At 43.4% G+C, this 18894-nt stretch overlaps 1 protein-coding gene across 5 annotated transcripts in view; it reads right to left on the bottom strand.

Moving 5' to 3' along the window:
• The window catches only part of FOXN3 (forkhead box N3), a 403349-nt gene that overhangs the window by 289207 nt on the left and 95248 nt on the right, over positions 1-18894 (bottom strand). For 4 of the 5 annotated variants that reach the window (XM_079129282.1, XM_079129288.1, XM_079129289.1 and 1 more), the window contains exon 2: positions 3710-3812. The gene's annotated coding sequence lies outside the window, so the exon portion shown is untranslated. Of the gene's footprint in view, positions 1-3709; positions 3813-10896; positions 10915-18894 lie in introns of those variants that run through there. The other variant, XM_079129284.1, reaches the window with a different exon arrangement.

Raw genomic sequence — 18894 nt, 5'->3', positions numbered from 1 at the left:
AACTTCTACCACAGTTTCCACAGTGAAACTGCTGGATCAGTTACCACACTTTGAGAACCACTACAGCTTAAACCCTCACTACATGTGGTCTGGAGCCAGTCAGTGTACATGTCATAGAACCTGGCTGAGGCCTCACCTGGGAGCTTGTCAGGAATGCAGGATCTCAAACCCCAATCTAGACCCCCTAAATCAGAATCTGCATTTTAATAAGAACCCCCATGTGATTTTGTTTGCACATAAAAGTTTGAGAAACTTGCTTTAAGTTGCTTCCAGTATCACAAATGCTCTGAAAATAGACAGCATTGAGATTTCCCAGGTCTGAGGCAGGGAAAAAGAGAAATTCTATAGAAATCAGAACTCTCAGTGGGGCATTGTGCATGTCTGTGAACCCAGCGGCTCTGGAGGCTGAGGCGGGAGGATCACAAGTTCAAAGCCAGCCTCACATTTCAGCAAGGCCCTGCCAAAAATAAAATATAAAAATGGCTGGGGATGTGGCTCAGAGGTTAAGCGCCCCAGGGTTCAATCCCTGGTACAAAAGAAAAAAAAAAGGGAAAGAAATCAGAACTCACAGATACTTATGGTAATCCTTCAGAAAGTATCTTCCCCAGCAAGCTGAAATCAACCTGGCCATATCTGAACTTGCTTATATGCACTCAATTCTGTATATTCAAAAAGTAATTTTTGGGGGCTGGGGAGATAGCTCAGTCGGTAGAGTGCCTTCCTTGCAAGCACAAGGCCCTGGGTTCGATCCCCAGCACCCAAAAAAAAAAAAAGTAATTTTTGATTACTTCCTTACTTCTAGAGGAAATAAAACATGCTTCTATTTTGTTGCACTAAACCCCTGAGATTTGGAAGATACTTTCTCCCCTAAGATCCCAGGACCTTCCCTGGCTTAGCCAGTTATTAAGATCAGAACTCACTTCTCCAACTTTTACCATAGTTTTCCTTCAGCAGTATCACAGAATTCTACCAGGCTGGGAAAAAAATGTTGCCAAGTTTGAATGTCATAGCTTGTTCATGGTAAGCCTTCGATGCTTACTTGATTTAAAACCAAATATTTATTTGGTTTAAAATGAAATAGCTCACATCCAGTGCCAAAAAAAAAGGAAAAGGCCCAATGTATAAGATTCGTTTTAATTTAGGGCTGACATGTTAGGCTAATCCTTCTTGCATTAACATTTAGGTTAATCCAAGAAGCCTGGATGCCTCATTTAAAGACATGACCAACACTATATGTGAGTTCCCAAGACGAGGTGACCTTGGTGATACATTAGTTGAAAATTTAAGGGATAAGTGGAAAAACGCAACTGGAGTATGATCAATTTCCAGTCTTACTCTGGAAAACCCCTCCCTTCTTCTCTTTCCTATTCTAGTCGCCCTCACCCTTCAATCTTCTTTCATTCCCCCCACCCCTTATTTTCTTTGCTGGGGATTGAAGCACTGAGCTATGTCCCCAGGACTTTTTGTTTTTTTATTTTAAGTCAGGGTCTCTCTAACATTTGATCCTCCAGTCTTGAGATTCGGGAGTCTCTGGGATTATAGGCAAGTGCCACTGTGCCTAGTTCAATCCTGTCCTCTTAATGGGAGAAAAGTGCCCAACCTCTAATTTTGCAAATGCTTGTGGCACACAGTTGCTCAGGCCAGGGGTTAGCAAACTTCCTATGTAAAAGGCCTGGTAGTTTATGATTTCTGTTGCTTAACTATGTGACTCAGTCATTGTAGTGCAAAAGCTGCCATTTTTTATTCAGAAATGAATAATCATAGATATGTTCCAATAAAACTTCAGATGCTGAAATTTGAATTCCATAGAATTCTTATGAGGCACACAATTTTAGTCTTTCTTTCCCAACCATATAAAAATGCAAAAAACGTTCTTAGCTTATCTGCCATGCACCAACAGGCTGTGGGCTGTCCTTGGCCCATTGGCCGAATGTAGTTTACTGACCCCTGGCCCAGGTTTAGAAGGGATGTAGCAACACTCTGGAGCAATCAGTTCAGTGGGAGGAGGGCACAAATACTGTTATTCTAGTTCTTCCATGGCCTGCTGGTTGCTGATCAGGGCTGTGGTTCCAGGAGGCCAAGCTACCCAGTCAATGAGGGCCCAGGCTCTTGGGCATGCTCAGGAAGGTGCAGTGTGGCCAGAACACAGCCTGACAGGAAGAGCAGGAAGGTTGGCTGACCACTGGGCTGCAGCTGTGGCTCAGTGGTGGAGCGCTTGTCTAGCACATGTGAGGCCCTGGGTTTGTTCCTCAGCACCACATAAAATTAAATAAATAAAATAAAGGTATTGTGTCCATCTATAACTTAAAAAAAAAAAAAATTGAAAAACAAAAAACAAAAACCTCAGCCACTACTGCCTTACCTAGCTGGATAAAAAACAACACTGGAAAGAGCCAGTTGTGGGCAGGATTTACTGCTCCATCCCCATCTTAACCAACTGTGGCCCCAGCTTTAGCCTTGATAACCTCCTTGACACCCTCCTTGACTTTGGGATTTTAGAACTCTCTAGAGATGCTCTATACCCCAAGGTACAAACTCACGTTCTTTGCTTATGCTGTCTACTCTTCAACTCCGCTTTCCTGCTTAGAATCACACGGGTGAGTGACAGGTGCTGATCTCACTCAGCCTCTGGTTCATCCTGGGGACTTGCCAAGCCAGGTATGCCAGGCAGTGCCTGGAGGAAGGGAGTCAGGTGTGCATGAAAAGAGCAAAAAAATCAGAGGGACAAGCAGAGGCAGGGTGTAGGCAGGTTCAGAGAAGCAGAAAAGACCAGCAAGGCAGCAGCCAAGCCAGAGTTAGGCAACAGTGGCCACTGTCCCTGGAAAGACACTGCCAACCAAGGCTCCTCCATGACAGGACAGGTGGGTCTTCCCAGTGGCTCTACTCCAGGATCCTTATGGGGCCAGACTCCAAGGGTGAGTCTGGCTCTGGCTGAGACAGAGGATCTGGGACACCACCAGGGCCCACAGGGTGTCCTTCCATCAAAGCACCATATCACCCTCCTCCAGCTGCCTGGCCGAACGACCAGCCACAAAGCTACCGAGGTCCTCCCTGGTCCATGACTTCTTCCCTAATAATTTCAGTCTCAATTCTGGAAGTCCCTCAGTTCCCTGAAGCAGAGGGTGACAGCTAGTGCACAACACTGCCCTAAGCTAAGCCCCACAAGGTGCCATTTTCTTATGATCACTCTGTGAACCTTCTGTGAGATTGTGAGCTGCCTGAGGATAGGAATTAGCCTTGTACTTTTTTTTTTCTTTTTTAACTTCATTTGTCCCAAGGATACACAACAGATGTTCAATAGTACTCATTGAACGCAACTATAAGGTACAAACCATTAGAAAGAGGACTACAATTAAACATGGTATTCTGGGAAAGAAGATAATTGAGAGGCCCGACAGTAGTTTCTATATGAAAATTCCCGGCTATGTTTGGGTTGCTGTGTGCATCTACACACACACCAGAATTTTAAGTAAAGATGTGATTCAATGTTTTCAATCATCTTAATGCCTAAATTGGATTGACCACATTGTCAGTCTGATCAGCTGCAAGAACTGATCATTAAGAAGATTGGGAGGAGGAGGGGAAGAGACCAATGGACAGAGAAACAATCAATTTTGCATTTGCATTTAGATGTAGCTTTGGAGTTTCCTTGGTCCCATGTGATCCCGTAGGCGTGGCAGGCTGGGGAAGGGAAGGCGGGTGTGATCACCTGAGTCCAAAGGGGTCCAGGAAACCGAGGTCAGCATCGCTCCTGCTAGCGTCACAGAAAGGACCAAGGGGCCTCCATCATCATGACAGGATGCTTCCAGAGGCTGGTGGAGAGGAGCAGAAGGAAGACCGGATTAGAGGAGAGGAACAGAGCCCTCACAAGCACGATGGATGTCCTCCCTGACCCGACCCCGGAGAATGACACACTTCAGTGGAAAAGTCGATTGCCACAGTACCTCTTTATTTCTTGGATAGTTATTGAAGCTCTGAGGCTTTCAGAATGGAGTGTTTTTGAAACTGCCTCATAGGGCGTAAGAGGACCCAGAAATCTGAAAATACTTGCCATAGACATTGCAGGATTATTCAGTTTCACTATGACTGTCATTGAGACATTGGTGAGACAATGTTCCTTTACCACTGCTGCTTCTGAAACACACGTGATCTAAAGGAAGACGTCAATGCACCAACAAGCACTCGAGGCCAACGCTCCACCCCCTGCACCAGCCTCCGTCCACTGGGTAAACCAAGTACCAGGTGCAAAGTCAACGACTCTCGACTCTGTTGTGAAATTCAGTTACTATGGCTGTGGTCCTGGAGATGAGCTGCCTGAAGGGGCTCCAAGTGATTGGGCGACAGTTTAACTGATACATTGCAAAATAAGAAAATTGGTACAAGAGAGAGATTGCATAGTATATTTTGATGGAAGATTTTTTTTTTTTTTTTTTTTTTTAGTTTAGGCTTCAAGGATGATAAGTCAAAAAACTCTGTAATGAAAAGAAGGGCATTATCCTATGAGCGTGAGTGTGAGAATGTTGGGAATAACATATTCATTGGATCGGTGGTTTTTGAACTGTGGTCCCTGGAAGAGCAGCATCAACATCACCCAAGAGCTTATTTGACATGTAAATTTGAGGCCTCAACCCAGGTTTTACTGAATGAGAAAATCTGGTCATGGGGCCCAGAAATCTGTGGGGTTTTTTTTTTTGCAAGACTCCACGTGATTCTGATATACCTTAGAACTTTCAGTTATCCATTCCTTCAAAGATATTTACCCTGCTGTAAAATAAAATTACCCTACTCGACTTCATGTTTACACTCTAATTAAATATGAAGCATTGAGCAAGGAACTGGGGAGGGAGGAAGAGTCACAGAGGAAGGAGATGAAGTCCCTGCAGGACATTCAAGTATCACATGATTTCTTCTACTGGTTAGAAGGTTTCAGAGACATTTGTCTCTGGTTGAGGTGGGGGTTGATGGCAAGGGAAAATGTCATGAAGAGCATGACAATAATAATGGGTTTCAAAACTGGTACAGGAGAGGGACAGGCAGGAGAAGTCACCAGAAGAAGCATGAGAGTCATCAGGGACTCAGAGTAACCAGGTCTGGCTGATACATGAGGAACTTGAAGGTCATCTGACAGAGATGAGTTTACTTCAAAATACAGAAGGTAAAAACCTGGGACCTGCAGCTTCTCTTCCTTGCATAAGACCACCAGCCTGCACTGAGGTTTATCTTCACAAAAACCCCTAGTCTGGTGCTAGATGACTGAAAGATTTCTATATCGAGTATACTTTTGCACTGCATTTTCCAGAATGGAGATTCTCAACTGCTTTAAGGATCCACACAGCGGAAGGTCTGCCCAGGAAGAAGAACACAAAAGAAAATTTTAAAGAAGGCACAAGAATGTGGATGTCACTGTAGCCTCGGGCTATTCTGTAAAGAAGCAAAATGTTACCACACCTAAAAAGTCCCTTAGGTCATCTCGGTTTTAAGTTTATAAAATAACTTCAGTTGATAGTGTTGTGCCTGAGTCTCCTCCAAAAGCTGAACTAACAATCGATATCTTCAGATGGAGAAAAGATATATTTCATAATCAAGAAGTTAGGACTTTTGCTTTAGACAATTAGCATACAGGCCCTATTTCCTGATATTGGTAGATGACTGATGAGACACTGATAATTTTTTTTTTTTTTTTTTTTTTTTTTGCAGTGCTGGGGATTGAACCCAGGGCCTTGTGCTTGTAAGGCAAGCACTCTACCAACTGATGTATCCCCAGCCCTCGATAATGTTTTTGATGTCACACCTGGCCTCTAAAACGAAGCTGGTTCAGAATGGCAATATCTGCTTGCTTATTCCAGTTCTGTCATTTCTTCATCTGAGGCATATGGACAAGGCACTAAACCCCTAAACCTTAGTTTTTCATCTATCTTTGAAAAAAAGCATTGGCCAGCCCTGCCCTCTTTGAAATTTAAATAAGAAAATAGATATAAAGTTTGTATGAAAATTATAACATGCACTCCTACACGGGCATATAGAATTGCCCTCCTCAATGAAACAGTGGGTACTAATGAACACTTTTTATTGTATTGGCCTTTGAAAACATAAAACTAAAATGTTCCTTATGCCCTTGGGACTCTCCTTTTAAGTGTTTGCAGATATAGCAGTTCTAAGGAACAAACTTGGCACCAACCAATCCATTCTCCCAAGAAACATTTTAAGGTAAATTTTTTACTTGCAATTTTTTTCTTTAAATTTTATTCCTGGGCTGGGATGCACCTCAGTGGTTAGCACCCACCTAGCATGCACAAGGCCATACATAGGTTTGATCCCCAGCACCGAAAAAAAAATTCTTTTTATTCCACTGACCACAGCAGAACCTCCATCCAGTTATCTTCCAGCAGCTCCTGGTGAACACAACTTGGTCTCCAACAACACCGACATATACGATGGCAATAATTTATCATCTCTGCAGTAGTTTAGTCCCAGATGGACCACTTTCTAATTTATTTCCATATGTAACTGGCAGAGAGATTAATCAGGCTTCCAACTCGGAAACCTGAATTGCACTTTATTCCCTTAACAGGCTAACTCTGGGCAAGAGAAAGCACACGTTTACATAGAAACCAAGAGTTCCTCTGAAAAAGCCTGTGAATCTCTGATAGGTGGCGTCACAGGCACGCACGCACATCCCTCCTGCGACAGTCAGCTCCTATGTCAATGTGGAGGCCAGCTCCTGCTGGAGATCCTCCTGGACTTCACATAGGGACAGTGTCTAGAGTAACTGGGCAGAGTCAGCCCATCAGGCCCAGGGCAGCCACGTGCCCCTCCCTGTTTGCAAGGCCGGGGGCTCGGGTTTCTGAAACAGAAGAATCTTTCTGCCAAGGCTCTGCGCCCAGCTGGCCCGGCTATGCAGTGCCCAAGCACTGGAAAGTATGTGCCTTCTTTTTTCCACTCTTTTTAAGGGTCTGAACTTGACTGAATTCAGCAGCTGCTGAGTCCTCAGCAAGGGGAAGGCTAAGGAATTATTAGCTTTGCTCCCAGGTCCCCTGAGCTTAATTCTTGGTCCACTTTGGTTTTCATTTTTAACCCAATGATATCAGCCTTTAGCAAAGAGTTGCTTAACAGTGTGTCGTGTGACAATGGGTGGAAAGTAAGAGTGGAGCTGATAACCCAAGTGGCACCCAAAGCCACCACTAGGAAGGCTCAGCAGAAGTGGGACACAGAGATCTGGTTGGCTGAGTCCACACACTTGGGGCTCCAACCAAGCATGCAGCTTTGCAGAAGTCACTTAGAAGTTCAGGTTCAAAATTCTCTCCTCTGTTCTGGGAGAAGTTTAGTTCCCCAAGGTCCTGTCCAACTAAAAAAATCTTATGATTCCATGAAAATGAAAACACTCAGTCATTCACCTGGTTACTGTGCTTAGCGATGCCAAACAGCAGGGAGTTTGGAAGCATCTGCAACCGGCCCAACAGGTCCAGATGCTTGGTGCTGTGACAGATTTAGGAATCTCAGTATCTAATAAATGGTCTTTGAGCAAAGAACATAAGCATTTGAGGATTGCTCAATAATCCTCAACTATCTTTACAAAGTTTTAAGATGTCAATTAAATATAACAGTTTGAATTACTATTCTATGTGTGGCAAAACCTACAAAAGTACATAAGCCATGGACCTTGTTTTTAGTATTTTTTTTGAATGTGGGATTTTATTTCATTCTTTTTTGTGTGTGTGGTACTAGGGATTGAACTCAGAGGTGTTCTACCTCTGAACTACTTTCCCAGTCTTTATTATTCTTTTTTTAAATTTTGAGACAGGGTCTTGCTCTTTATTCCCTTAACAGGCTAACTCTGGGTAAGAGAAAGCACGCGTTTACATAGAAACCAAGAGTTCCTCTGAAAAAGCCTGTGAATCTCTGATAGGTGGCATCACAGGCACGCACGCACATCCTTCCTGCGACAGTCAGCTCCTTATGTCAATGTGGAGGCCAACTCCTGCAGGAGATCCTCCTGGACTTCACATAGGGAACTACTTTCCCAGTCTTTATTATTCTTTTTTTAAATTTTGAGACAGGGTCTTGCTAAATTGCCCAGGCCAGCCTCAAACTTGGAATCCTCTTGTCTCAGGCTCCTAAGTATCTGGAATTACAGGTGTGGGCCACTGTGCCCAGTCAGACTTTGTTTTTATACGCTTACGATGTAGTTAAGGAGATATACAACTAATATATGTACGTATACACACACACATATATTTTTGAGACAGCATCTTCCTATCTATGTTGCCCAGGTTGGCTTTGAACTTGTAATCCTCCTGCTTCAGCCTCTAGAGTGGCTGGGATCACAGGTGTTCATCACTGTATCTGGTCACAACTAGGCTTCAAGGAAATACGCACCATAATGGAAGACAAAGAAACTGACACAGGAAGACGGAGAATGGCACTTTCACACCAATAGTAAGTTTCTGTGGAGAACTGAAATTTAAACTGGGCTGTTGGAAGCAAAGATAGAAATAAAGGCAACTGGGCAGAGGTAAGAGCAAGAGCAAAGGCCTAGAAGATTCCAATTGCGGCAAGGACACACTGTTTAGTGCCCTGGGGCAGCAGCACGGGATGCCCAGGGAAATAGGGAGGATGGGGGCTGGAAAGGGACTCACAGTAGAGAATCCTGGATACCAACCAACGAATTGGCCTTTACTCTGTGGTCATTGGGTGGCTTCAGAAGTCACTGAGCAATGGAACGTCCAAATGAGCTATGCCTCAGGAAGTTTATGCTGGCAATTCTGTCACCAGCCAAGATTGGTAGTACCTTCATTTTTCTTATTCATTCCATGTTGCCACTATTTGGAAATCCCTCCTTTTTTTTTTTTTTTTTTTTTTTTTTTTTTTTCAAATCAATTTCCTGGCAATCTGAATGGAAGCAATTAAGCTTGATACCACTACTGCCAGAGTTTTACCTTCAAATGACGGGTCAGTCTGGGGATTTACATGCAGGTAAGGTGTTTTTCTGTTCTTACATGGAAGGGTTAAAATAACATGACATAGACTGATGTCTTATTTTATTTCGTTTTCACACTGAAAAATATTTTGAGACGATGAGAAAAATACACACACAGGCCAAGGGTTGGGTAGGCCTACTCTAGCACTCCCAAACCACAAAAAGTGAACTTGCTACCCCAAGCTGTTCACTGAAACTTCTGATTTCCAGTTTCGGAGTTCCAACTTCATGACCTGGAGTTTCCAGGATCCCTCACACTCCATAAGAGAACATCACATGAACTCTCAGGCCAATGGTGTTCGGTCCCTCTGCCTGGGGGCAAGGGCAAGTGGCATCATTCACCTGTCCACCTTGACACGTGGGGATGCATGGAGCCCACACCAGAAATACCAGCACACGGGGAAGGGGGACTACAAACTTTCCACCCCACCAACCCCAAAGATGGGCTGGTGGCTTAAGCCTTCATTAAAGTGGGGATGGCAGCGGGCAGAGGAGTTCTTCCTCCAAGAAGGGAGCAGCCTTTGGCATGAGCCCCCATAAAAAAGTTCCCAGTGGAGGACACAGACTTCACTTCCACCTCAGGGTTGCTAAGACGGAGTATGCATGGACGCACCTGGGTGGCTTCAATGCTAACTTCGTTTCAGATCCTAAAAAGGTTCAATCATAAAGGCGAGAGAGTGAAAATGTTCAGCTGGAAAGTTGAACATTTCAGGGTTCAAGTACCTGATTTATAATTCAAAACCTGTGCCAGCCTTCCACATGCCCAGGTGTTCAGAAGCTTGGAGACCCCCAGAGGTGTTCTCTCAACATCCAATCAAATAATTACTAGAAGGTATAAGATGCTGTAGGTGCTGTAGATCATTCCCTGTGCACATAAAAATCAAAACAAAACAAAACAAAAAAACCCAGGGCTGGGGTTGTGGCTCAGTGTAGAGTGGGGTTGGTGCGGTGGAAAGTTTGCAGTCCCCTTAATACATGTGAGGCACTGGGTTCAATCCTCAGCACCACATAAAAAAATAAGCAATAAAATAAAGTTATTAAAAAAAGTCTCACACATACCAAAAGAGTTGCATGCACTGCTTTTTTAAAAAGTCCACCTATGGTCAGATAACTAATCTTCCTCAAATGAACACATCAGATTAAATTACTATGCCATTTTACATTCTCTTGACTAATACACAAATAATGAAATTACAGCATAAGGTAAATGTAGGCTGAAGCTGAATAACGGACATAAATAAAAATGTTTTGACATTAAAAAACTCAGTATAAATTAACTCCAACATAACTTGAAAGCTCCTGCAATCATAACATACACATAGAAAGCCATTAACCTAATACCTGGACTGCTATTCAAAAGTAGGGGTCTGGCGGGTAAATAAATGCCCATTTGAACGTTCCTCCTAAATTACCGTACAATTTGGTTGCAAAGTCACACACTTACAAAGTCTATCATCTTTGCTTGGTTGCTCTCTAACCAACACTAAAGTCATATCAGGCTACAATGTGGCGGCATAATATAAACACAGATACTGGCAAATGGTACTAAAAAAGTGGCAGCAAATGTCAAAGACAAGCCAGGGTCATCCTGGAGAGAACAGAGGTATTTACATAAGCATTCTGAAAAGACAATGGAGCCCCCATTTCCTTTTAACTGCACACCTGATCGACCTCTCTGCTCCTCAACTGATCATTTTTACATAAAAGCAATTTCTACAACGAGACATTCAAAGACCTTAGTTGCCATAAACTCAGCAGCTGTTACAGATTCTGTTGCACATTAGGTGTGCTTACAGACTCAGCTATTTTCAACCCAAGCCTTTCTTTCCTTACCCCTCACTACCCCCCACCCCCGCAAAAATGAGCTTCCCTGTCAATATCCTTCTTTGCTCTGTCATCTGCCAAGGCCATTTTCTTACCTTTGTAACTCACTCACATTTGTTTCGTTTGATGCTATTTACCCATGCCGGGACAATTGTTTGACTGCAATCTTGCAACTTTCAACTTTGCCCAGGTTTTGCTGTCGTGCGGAAGGGGAATACCGCAACCCCCGACACATTGCTCAGCTGAGCTGAGACCCATCTGAATCCGGAGCTATATTTTAAATTCTTTTACACTTACTTAATATAGTGCATGCCGCCTGTCCACTGATGTGATATCAGGAACCTGCAAGCTACTATTTCTGCAACTGTGTCACTGTAGATAGTCTGAAACATGTACGTAGCTGTTGCCATGGAAACAAACACAGCTAGGGTAGAGTGCCACGCTGTGTTAATTCCTTCACCCATGAACCCCAGGGGAATGCTAACATTCATCTTCTTTCTCCTTTAGTCTCACACTGCTTTAATATTTTTTTTAGCATTATCAAATGATGTACTAAATACATATGGTACACCTGGAAATATGGCTGGCTGACATGAGCCATGGTGCCGACCATACCTGCTGGGTGTCTGCTGTAAGTCGTGCAGCTCTGACATGGAGCCTTTCACTAACTTATCCTGGGAGAAAAGGAGAACTTCATCTTTCTCTTAAAATGATATGGGTAGGGCAGAAACTGTGGACATCTTTGTCTCCCCAGAGTGATTGTGGGATTGCACTAGCGTGCACACTACCCGCAGCGTGGTTTATGGGTGCTGTGAAAGGTGGAGGGAGAACCTGCAAACTTTCTCAAGTGGGTCCAGGCTAAGAGTTCTTCTCCCTTCTGACGTGAGCTGCTCTCTCAGGCTTTAGGGCCAATCATTTGAATTAGGCAAAAGCATAAACCTTCACCGAGGGTTCCGAACTGTCTCACTGGGTCTTTGTTCCTAAACTCACGCAAGAAAGCTATTAGTAGGGGTCAGTAAGGAGACGGAATCTGTATCATTCAGAAAGAAGTGTGATTTTCCTGTGATCTGAACATTCTCTCATTTGCTTCGAGTTCAAATCCCTGTCCTTCTCAATGCTTGGACCTGTGGAGAAAAGTCAAACTCTCTCCTTAAACCAAAAAGCCAAAATGTGTAGTGATTGGCACATTGGGCTACCTTCCCGTTATTTGAACTGGTAAGCCACTTTAAATACTGGGGTTATACTCATCACCGTAGACAAAAATAAGCTGTTCAAAAAATTTAATTACATCCTATCCCTTGGGCTAGTTAATAATATTCAATCTAGATGAAAATGGCCACATTTTAGATTTGCATGCTGATGTGCTTCACTTGAGTACAATTTTCACACTAAACAATCAATTGTAGGCTTTAAAAGTGCAGCTCCGTGACCCTGAAGTGGCATGTTTTAAAGAAACCACTACTTTATCAGTGGGGATTATGGCAAAATTATCCTATAAAAGATGAGCAAGATTTTCCTATTATTTTCCTAAATTGAATCATTCTTGGCTGTTTACTATGATAATAATAATCGACTCCTCCCTAAGATAAAGCAAAACAGAAAATAGACATACATTCACCTTACTGGTTAAGGAAAGATGTCTTTTTAAAAGCAATCTCAAGACGATGTTAGAGTTCAGCACAGAGCCTCATCTCTAGGTTTTAGTAGGGCAGATAGAGATTATCCTTTAACTAACTGACCAGTGCTTACAAACTTAAGGAGCAGAGCCATAGGAGTGCAAACAGGAGGTACGGACTGTGCCCTGCTGTTTCCACATCCCTCCGATATTGAGGTTTTTCTCATAGTTTACTTCATCGGACTATCACAAGAGATCCATGAATTAGTTTGGTGGGTGCTTTGGTTTAGATATAAGGTGTCCCCCCCAAAAGCTCACATGTTAGGCACTGCCAGAAAGTTCAAAGCAGAAATGATTAGATTTTTAAGAACTGTAACCTCATCGTTGGCTTAATTTGCTTGATGGATTAATAATATGAATGGACTACAGGGTGGTAACAGTAGGCAGGTGGGGTGTGGTCAGAGGAAGTAGGTGGGGAGGCATCCCTTGGACTATATCTTGTCCCTGGATCCACTCTATTTCTCCTTCTCTCCCCCTCGCCCCCAGCTTCCTGGCTGCCATGAGCTGAGCAGCTTTCCTCTGCCATGCCCTTCTGCCTCACCTCAGGCCCAGAGCAATGGAGTCAGCCAACCATGAACTGAAATCTCTGAAACCCTGAGCCCCAAATAAGCTTTTCCTCCTCCAAGTTGTTCTTGATAGGTATTTTGGTCATAGTGACAAAAGCTGGTGACTAATACACTGGGTATCACCAATCTCATCTCTCAGAAGATGCTCTAAAGTTCTGAAAACTAGTGACTGGTCCAAGGTCACAAGGAAGAACCTTGTCTTCTATCACCTGATCTAATGTTCTTTCCATGAGTCATGCTGTCCCCAAGAGCACTCACTATAACGGTTGTAAAGGACTTAAAAATAACTATAGCAACAATACTAAGACAAGGACAGAGTTGATGTGTCAGATTAATCAATTTGGGAGTTAACTAAGGCTGGTGGTTGAAGTTAGGCTCTCTCTCCTTTATCCTCACCCGCCCATTCTCTTCTCCCAAGGGTGGGAGAAGAGGGTCCAGCCTTTACACTGAGTTAACGCTGAGTCCCAAAGCAAATCATCTCAGCCTGCCCACAACACCCAGACCTAAGTCAGTACCAATCCTCAGAAAGGTGCCTGGAGTGGAAAGATGACTGTGTGCTCCTGGTGCTTTGGAGGCGAAAGGGGGATTGGGAGCAGCAAGAAGAAGTGATAAACTAGTCAGCTCCTAAGGAAGTAAGCCATTCCACATCCTGGGTATGTCTGTCTGTCCCTATCATTTTTTAAAAAATTGTGGCAAAATATATAAGACATCAAATTTAACATCTCAACAACTTTCAGGTTTACAGTTCAGTGATATTAAAGACCACTGTGCAACCGTTACTATCACCCAGCTCTGCAACTATTTCATCTTTTAACATTGAACTTTTGCACCCACTCAACAATAACTTCCCAGTGCCAACAACCCATGATTCCGCCTTCTTTCTCTAAGATTTTGACAACTCTAATCGCCTCCTGTAAGTGGAACTGTCCCATATTTACCTTTTGGTGACTGGCTTATTTCACTTAGCACAATGTCCTCACAGTTCATCCATGTGGAAGCATATGTAAGAATTTCCTCCCCTGCCCCCTGTTTTTCCCAGTACTGGCAATTGAACCCAGGAGTGTTCTACCCTGAGTTACAGCCTCAAACCCTGGATATCCTTCCCAGTTTATTCTTTGAAAGGACATCTCACTGTTGCTGAGGCTGTCCTCCAACTTGCAACAATCCTCCTGCCTCTGCCTTCGGAGTAGTTGGGACTACAGGTGTGGGTCACGACTCCTGGTTTTCTTTCCATTTAAAAACTGGATAATATCCTCTCACATGGACATACCATATTTTGCTTATCCATTCGTCTATTGGTGGGCATTTGGATTGTTTCCACATTTTAGCTATTAGCTATTTTTAGCTTTTTTTTTTTTTTTTTTTTTTTCAGTACTAGGGGTTGAACCCAGGGTCATTCTACCATGAAACTACATCCCTGACTCTTGAAATTTATTTTGACCCAGAGCCTCACTAAGTTGCCCAGGCTGGCCTCCAACTTGTCTTGGCCTGGGTTGGGCTGGGAATACAGGCGTGTGCCACTGTGTCATTTTCCCCCTTAATAGTAGTAGCCAGTTGGTATGAAGTAGTATTTCATTATCGTTTTGATGTGCATTTCCCTATTTATGAGTGATGCTGAGCATCTTTTCATGTACTTATTGGCCATTTGTGTATCCTTGGAGTATCATCTTTGAACTAAGTTGTTTGGTTTTATTGTGGTTGAGTTTTAGGAGTTCTCTATGTATTCTGGATACTAATCCCTTATCAGGTAGATGCTGTGAAAATGTTTTCTCCCATTCTGTGGGTTGTCTTTTGGCCCTGTGGCTTCTTAACCACCCTCACAGCCACCAGATGATGAAAAGCAGATTTCGTAGTGATGTGGGATGTTCCCTACCTCCTCCTCTGGATATTAAGAATTAACCGGATTTGGTCATGCTAACTTTTGTTGACAGAGTTCTTCACAGAAGTGAATTTTTCTGGACTATAGAACTGTTTCTAGGCTGGCCTGTCCATGAAGCAAAAGAGACATTAGTATGGGCCTTGTTTTGAGAGGTGTCAGGGAGAAGGCGGGGGAAATCGAGACTTTTACAAGGATCCTCCAACCCAAGAGTCAATGGCTTTACCCCTTCTGATGAAAAATTTCCAACATGGCTCACAGAAGAAAATGACAGATTAGGCAAAGTCCAAGGCTCATGATTTAGCCTGCTGTAAATATTTTTCATGACTAGGTTGGCGTAATGAGCCTCTGCACGTTGGTAGAGAGGTGCTCCCAGGAGCCAGCGAAGTGCAGGGCAGGGCGGGGAGGGGTCAGCCTCCAGGAAAGGCCACACTGAGGTGAGTTCCTCTTCCTCACATTCACGTTTTCATTTTCTCTGGCCTCTTCCTGCCCCTCCCTGGCTGTCAGGGTACCAGCTGGCCCTCTTGCTGTGCAAAGTGGCCTGGCTTTCACAGTTCCCTCCTGTTTTGATTCACATCTAATATGCCAGGGGCTGAGAAACCAAATAATAGAGCTGATTAGAATTTTGTCTGAAAAAAGATGAACACAGGCCTGAGAAAGTGTCCCTGAGCACAAAAATGTCCCCTTTTGGATGCCATTGACTCTAGGCTCAATTAGCTTAAAGCCAGTCACCTAATGAGCAATTTGCCTATAATTTAAAACCTTTTTGAGTGTTTTTACATGGCAATATCCTTTGATTTTTTCCCCCCATCTCTTTGGCATTTAAGGTTTGTAAATCAAGCCTTCTATGGGCATACCAGCTTGTTTTTAAATTTTAGTTTATGCTTAATTTTCATCTTTTTAAATTAAATTAATTTATTTGGGAGACTGGCAATGAAAGCAAGAACATTCAAAATGGAAGTGAAATTCTGGTGAACTGGTGAATCAATATGAGAACCGCTGTTAAGGGGACTTTAACATCTAATTTTCTTTTTTTTTTTAGGTCGCAAAACTCATAGGAAATGGGAACTCCAGTCTGACCAGAATGCTCACACTGACTCCTGGTCACCTAGGTCTCTCCTCCTTTTTCTTGTCCTGTGACTGCATAGGACTCTCACAGTTGAGGTTCCAGCTGCCACTCAGGGAACTCATTTTATGTTCTTGGACTTCGCTTTGTTCCCACCACAAATATAACTGCAGGTGCTACTGGGCAAAAGTCAACTTGCTGAGTCTTCCCCTGGGCAGGACTCACCTTCCCATTCTGTCCAGGAGCCTCCGCTGTGTTTGGAATGAACAGAGATGGCAAGAGAAGCTCCGGGGATCTTTTTCACAGTGGCAATGCAGAGATTGGGAAGTCTGCCAACCTCTCACCTAATAACCCAATGCAACATGCAGGGAGAGGGAGGGTCAAGGTCAAGGGACCTCCAGCATGAGTCATAGTAAGGGGACGAGCCCACTCAAAAGCAGAGGCCAGGAGCCTTGTAGCACACATGGTTCCATGTGTACTTTAACAGGAACCAAAGACAAGAAGAAGCCAAGCTGACCTGGAGATCAAGACAAAGCTAATGGACATACTTTTATCAGATAGCACCAGGGCTGTAAATGCAATGGGAAAACATTGTCAGAGACACTGGCTCTCTGGACAGAGTCTGTGGGCCACTTGACAACTCCCCAGAAAGCACGGTACCCTGACCAGAGTTCCAAGAAGGCTGGACAGCCAGTGAGGGTGGCCATTTTTCCGGGAACAGCCATGCTGTTGTTTGATAGGCAGGTGTGGAAGTCACAGGCCAGCTCCCAGAAAAGAGAGCCTGACCAGGAAGTCCTCGCTCTTGTGTTTGGTCAGGATTTGAGAACAAAATTCTTCCGGGAATGGAAACTTCTCCTTTTCATTCTGAAATTACCATTGTAAAGTTTGCTTTAAATATCTGCTGTTGGGGATGGAGCCAGTAACTGTCCTTAGTGTGATGAGTTTCCTCTATCTCTGCATAAGTTGGCTCAAGTTCACGTCCTCAATGGGGTCATGATGCCCCGGACTGGAAACTAATACCCAGCCATTGAGGAAGCTGTAAAGTGTATCTTTTCCTTTTAGGAAAATCTGAGTGTGTGATGGATCATACAAATATATTTAATCCTAATCCCTTCTACTTAAGTGAAAGTTTTTAAAAATCTTTTTACTCTTTTTAATTATAAATACATCAATAACAACAAAAAATAAGCAGAAGAATATTTTTGCAAAGCTAGATCGTAAATTTGTACCTTCAAACACTATAGGTTACTGTTTTTAAAGGAAAGCATGCTCTTGCTTTCAGACTACAAAGGTAAGTCTCCTTGGTCTCAGTTTGGGATATGTTGACAAGAGCATCTATTTCTTGGAATTTTACTCACAGTTGAGATTGCTGAAAGTTTACAGTTAAAAGAAATTTTAAAACTGACACATCATCATGTGTGTTTGTGGGTACCATGTGATGTTCCAATACATGTTACAACGGGAGAGGTTCAAACCAGGGTGAGAAGGTCTAACTCTTCAAGGGATCATTTCTTTGTGGGGAAATAATTCAAAATCCTCTTTTCTAGGCTTTTTGCATCACATATACATTCTTGTTATACATATGATATTAGAACTTTAGGACATTAGAACACCGACTGTCTCTTGATGCCTAGGATCTAACCTCTCCACCTCCCTCCTCCCATCCTTCCCAGTCCCTAGCGAAGGCTCTCCTACTCTCCATTTCCACGTGATCAACTTTTTTAGCTTCCACAGATGAGAGAGAACGCGTGGTGTTCGTCTTCCTGGGCCTGACTTATTTCACTTAATGCCGTGGCCTCCAGTTAGCAAAATACCAAAGGCCCCAGCACAATCAAAATGCAGGTCAATCGCATGAGGTAGAACACTGGGGACTGTTTTGACACAGACTAAGTAACACTGGCTTCCACTAAAAGCTCTGTCTGCCTGTTGGTTCACTCCTCGGGCACCAGCCCAAGACAGTGGGTGGAGTGCAGGCAGAGACCCAGGCTTTTCTGCCTTCTTCAGTGTCTTCTAGCATCTTCCCATATTCATGTGGTCAAATGTAACTTGCTACCTCCTGGTCCCTGTCCTAAACAGAAACAAATGGGAAAGAGAACACAAAGAATATGCTCCTTCATTTCCAAGGCAAAATCCAGAAACTTTACCCATCCCTTCCACATTCATTCATTGGCCAGAAGTTAAGTCCCTTGGCCACCACTGGCAGAGACTGTCCACCCAAAGCATAAGGACTCTATTAATGAAAGGAAGAAACAGGGGATTCATACTAGTAGACCACTAACCATGCTTTAAAACACTAAATATGCCCGGTGAGAAGGTGCATGCCTGTCATCACAGAGGCTCAGGAGGCTGAGGCAGGAGGATCGCGAGCTCAAAGCCAGCCTCAGCAAAAGAGAGGCACTAAGTAACTCAGTGAGACCCTGTCTCTAAATAAAATACAAAAAAGGGCTGGGGATGTGGCTCAGTGGTTGAGTGCCCCTGAGTTCAATCCATGGTATAAAAACAAAACAAAACAAAAAACCACTAAATATATCTTTGAGTACAAAGATATAAGTACAAGTTTACAAACACATGTGGAAATGATAAGCACCGAACACAAGAAGGTGGTCCAGTAGGGGGACAGGGAGAAATGAGACATCAAATGGGGATAGGGGCCTGCAGGGACAATTCGATTATATCTTGGATGTTTTATTTTTAGAAAGTACTTGAAGCAAACATGACAAATGTTGAGTTCTCCCAAAGCCGAGCGGTGGGCATGTGGGTGTTTTTGCTTTTTTCTGTTAGAATTGTATCATTTAAAAAATTAGCAAAACTTAGCATTATCTCAACGACCCTACTGCAACTCAACTCATCATTAAAATGTATTTTGCCCATTTTAAAATGCACATTTTCTACGTGAGAATGCTCAGAAAT

Source organism: Sciurus vulgaris, assembly GCF_902686455.1.
Source record: "Sciurus vulgaris genome assembly, chromosome: 2".
Taxonomy (NCBI): domain Eukaryota; kingdom Metazoa; phylum Chordata; class Mammalia; order Rodentia; family Sciuridae; genus Sciurus; species Sciurus vulgaris.
The sequence above is the reverse complement of the archived record's forward strand: the minus strand, read 5'-3'. Positions and strand labels throughout refer to the sequence as shown.